Source organism: Hemiscyllium ocellatum, chromosome 40 (assembly GCF_020745735.1).
Source record: "Hemiscyllium ocellatum isolate sHemOce1 chromosome 40, sHemOce1.pat.X.cur, whole genome shotgun sequence".
NCBI classification, from domain to species: Eukaryota; Metazoa; Chordata; class Chondrichthyes; order Orectolobiformes; family Hemiscylliidae; genus Hemiscyllium; species Hemiscyllium ocellatum.
Genome location: NC_083440.1, coordinates 7,013,040 through 7,017,504, shown reverse-complemented (window position 1 = coordinate 7,017,504; position 4,465 = coordinate 7,013,040). Strand labels below are relative to the sequence as shown.

At 41.6% G+C, this 4,465-nt stretch overlaps 1 pseudogene; it reads left to right on the top strand.

Moving 5' to 3' along the window:
* Positions 1–887: 887 nt before the first annotated feature.
* Positions 888–996, top strand: LOC132834564 (5S ribosomal RNA; annotated as a pseudogene).
* The last annotated feature ends 3,469 nt before the right edge of the window (positions 997–4,465 follow it).

The window sequence follows — 4,465 nt, the reverse complement described above, 5'->3', positions numbered from 1 at the left end:
AGGGTCATTCACTTCCAGTTTTACTAGTATATCTTGAATGTTTATTGTGTTATTTTTGAAAGTTAATTATGGATTCCATACAGTGTTCAAACAGGCCCTTCCGTCCAACAAGTCCACACTGATCCTTCGAATTGTTACTTACTCAAACCCATTTCCCCCTGACTAATGCACCGAAAACATTGGGCAATTTAGCATTGCCGATTTACCTGACCTGCACATTTTTGGACAGTGGGAGGAATCTGGAACACCCAGAGGAAACTCATGTAGACACAGGGACAATGTGCAAACTACAAGCAGACAGTCGCCAGTGACTGAAATCCCACCTGGGCACCTGGCACCATAAGGAGTCAGTGTTAACCACAGAGACACTGTACTGCCCCAATCTATATTCACACTCTAGAACTAATTGAAAATTAAAACTCTGTGCATCTGGAAATTTTAATCAAAGTAAATCTATTTATGATGGATCTCAGACATCAAGCAAAGAGGACTGGAATTCTTTAATCAGTATAATCAAGTTCCTCTTCCTCAATTATTTAAGTTCGTAGCTGCCCATTTACAATCATTTGATGGGATCCATTGATGGAAAGTACTCTTTCCAGCGGTTTTTGCATCAACATGCCTCCTTCATGTTTGCCACATGACCCTTTGTGCATGGTAATTTGGATATTTTCTGTCTACAAGGCGAGACATGCTCTAACTCACAGATCTGTTCAGTACGACGTAAAACAAGCTGTTTCTCAGTTAACCGAAAACCACTTTTGATCACCCCTATAGCGACGGAAAAGTGGTAAGCCAGGTCGGCAATACAAAATTTGAGTGGCCTAATTGTGGCTGTTAAGCTGGTCCAATCAGTGATGGTTGGCGTGCAGGCATGAGCTATTTTTGCCTACGGCCATACTAGTCTGAAAACGCCTCATCTCAGAAGCTAAGCAGACTCAGGCCTGGTTAATACTTGGATGGGAAACCGCCTGGGAATACCAGGTGCAGTAGGCTACCCTCCCCTTCACTGTTTTGATCACACAGCATTGCCTTTTGATGAGAAGGGCACTGCTTGTCACTGGTCACTCGGGTGATTTCCTATCTCCCTGGTATTGGAAATTAAAAAAAGATTTGTGCACTTTGTCTCTCACTGCGTCTCACAACTGCACACACACACACTATGGGTACTGGGGTAAAATATAATAATCATGACCGCAGTTTGGCGGTAGTGCGGGGGAAGAAAAAGAAAAAAAAACACAAATAAAAAAAAGCTATCTCTAGCTCAGGTGTCCTTGGAGAAGGAGCACGCGGTGTCTACCAACACCCTGGAGTCGTTCAGGGAGAGTTGGGCGCCGCAGGGAGTGGAGTGCATCATTTCCCCATCCAACTCTATTTTGATTTAGAACCTGCCTTTCCCTTCACTGTTTGATCGCACAGCATTGCCCTTTGATGTGAAGGTCACTGCTTGTCACAGGCCACTCGGGTGTTTCCTTTCTTCCTGGTGGTGGAAATTTCAAAAAGATTGTGCACCTTGTGTCTCTCACGGTGTCTCTCAACTGCACACACACAATACGGGTGCAGGGGAATAAAATAAGCAATACTGCAGTTAGGCGTTATTTTGGGGGTTAATGAGAAAAAAACCCAAAAATAGAAAAACAATAAGCCAACTCTCTTGTTTATGCACCTACTCTCTTATGCAAGCACGCATTCTTCCTCTTTCGTGCACTCTATCTCTCTCTCTCTCGGCTTCACATACACTCTCTGACATTCACGCCGTGCTCTGTCTCACGTTTGCACACACACTCTGTCTCGAGTTCACACACACTCTCCCTTGTGATTACACACATGCACTCTCACATTTGCACATACTCTCACATTCGCACATACACCCCCTCTCACAGTCGTGAGCACTTTCTGTCTTGCATTTGAACACTCTCCCTCACGTATGTGCACACTCTCTTCCGCGTTCCCAATCACTGTCTCTAGTAGAAAGTGAGGACCACAGATACTGGAGGTCAGAGTCGATTGTGTGTTGTTGTAAAAGCACAGCATGTCAGGCAGCATCCGAGAATCAGGTGAATTGCTATTTCTGGTATAAACTCTTCCTGATGAAGTGATTAAGCTCAAAGGTCGAATCGCCTGCTCTTTGGATGCTGCCTGACCTCCTGTGCTTTTCCAGCACAACACCCTCGACTCTCCCTCTTGTGTTCGTACACATTGTCACCCTCACGTGCACACACGCTCCTCTCACATATATATACACTCTCTTTCTGTTGCACACTCACACGGACTCCCTTTCTGTCAGGTGCACACATTCAGTTATATCAACAGCCAATATCCCATGCATGCACACACTCCATCTCGCAACTGCACAGTCTCTCCCAAACATATACAATCTCATTCTGTTGCACATACATACACCCAGTCTTCCTCTAGAATGCTCACGCCCTCTCTCTTGCATGCACAGATTCTCTCTCTCAGCCACTTATGCACTTTCTTTCTCTCAGGCACTCACGTGCACTCATGCATACACACACTAATCTTTCTCTTCTGCAGGTGTGCACTCTTCCTCTCTCTCACACAGACACACTCCCGTTTTCTCTCGTACATGCACATAATCTCTCTCAATCCTGCACACATACCCTCATCCCCTCACGCAGCACGTACACAAACTTTCTGTTGCACAATTTCTTGCTCGTGCTCATATGTTCATGTTTAAAATGAGTATCGTGTGTGTGTGTGTGTGTGTGTGTCAGTGTCAGAGAGCCCAGTATTATTGGGCCAGTTATATGGTTAATGTGGTCCTTATTACGATATGAAACATTATTTTACGCATCTATGAACGCAAAGAACAGAAAGCTGAAGCGATCATTTCACCAAATATTCCCTGGACCCCAGATGTGTTGCCCGTTATACACAGGAAATGGGATGCGGAATTGAGGAAGCTTTATTGGGATTCTACAGGGGACATGGACATCAAAAACCAAATCAAAAAGGCTAATGTATGTATGTGGAAATTGGCAGCTATTCCTGGAGTGGAGAGAGAAGCAGACAGATTAACACACACTGATCGACGGACAGGGTTTGAGAGAAGAATATTTGGATGTAAAGTTTGTAATTGAGTGGGTAAAACATTGTCTGAGTCTGAAATCTATTCGAAGGGTTCGGTGGGTTTTCATATCGAAAAAAGATTTACCCATGACTGAGTTAACAGAAAAACGTAACCAGTAGTAAGTCAAAAAAGTGGATTATAACTGAAGGTTTTGGAGTGTTTCATACGCAGAGTCACATGTACATGGCAGGAGTTACACTTTGGAATCTAATCAATGGCGTTGGGGTGGTGTATGTACAGAATACAAAATGCAAAGGAGTGAGTTTTATACTGAAATCTAATCGAAACTATTAACAAACATTTAGGAGGACAAAGAACGCGTTCCCAGATTTTACCAGGGATTGAAGTAGGATAATGATGAAAAGGCACCCGATTAATTTATCTCGACACTGAACATTTAAAATTGACTGGCATTCAAGTCATTTTGCTAAAAGTGGTTTCAAATCTTTTCTCAGCATTTACTTGTTGAATTCATAAACCGTACTATTTTACTGACTCCCTACGGTGGTACTTTGAAGACTATCCTCCTCTGTTTTCACCTTGCAATGTAGATATGAATATTCTTTTATAATTCACGACCATAGTGATTACAATGCTACCTCTCTCACACTGTCTCATTTATCATCAATTCTGTTTAAAGACACTGAAACGAACAGACACATAACGTTCCAAAAAGAGCTTTGTTTATTTGCAGATACATCATTTCCTGTTATTTGCAGACATTACTCAATTTGAAATCACAGCAGGTCAATGTGGGATTTGACAAATGCTTGGTTTTGTTTGTCATCAACATTTGTTTGATGTCCACCATGCTTTTTTGTTTTACATTCTGAACAGACTGAGTCTTTGTACTACCTTCACTTCCAGGAACTTCTATCTCTTTGGGCATGTCATCTATTCGAACTTTTCATTGTAAAATTAAAAAAAAACTCAGTGTTTGAAACAACATACTTTCTCAATTTTGTTAATATTGTCCTTCAATTAAAAATCTGACATGAGTCAGTTCTTTCCAATATAATGGCGTTCAGATAATGCTCCCATATTTGTTCTCATCTTTCAGATCAACACCAGTACAAGAAGTGAGGTCCAGTGAGCAATCGCTGTTCAATAAAATTACATTCGAAAATGAGGTGATCTCATTCTTCTTTCCAGACATCTTTCCTTGGATAGTCGTTACAGATATTGTTTTAATAGAGCATTAATTGGAACGATACAGATTTTTTTTTGAGCCTCAGTTCGTCATTTGCAAACGTGATTTAATCCAAGTGATATTGTTTCTTGCTCCGTCAATATTAATCACTGTTTGGTTTCCCAGCAAGATCTTCGAAATAAAGACTTAAACCATTCATATAATGACGTGAAAAATTAACA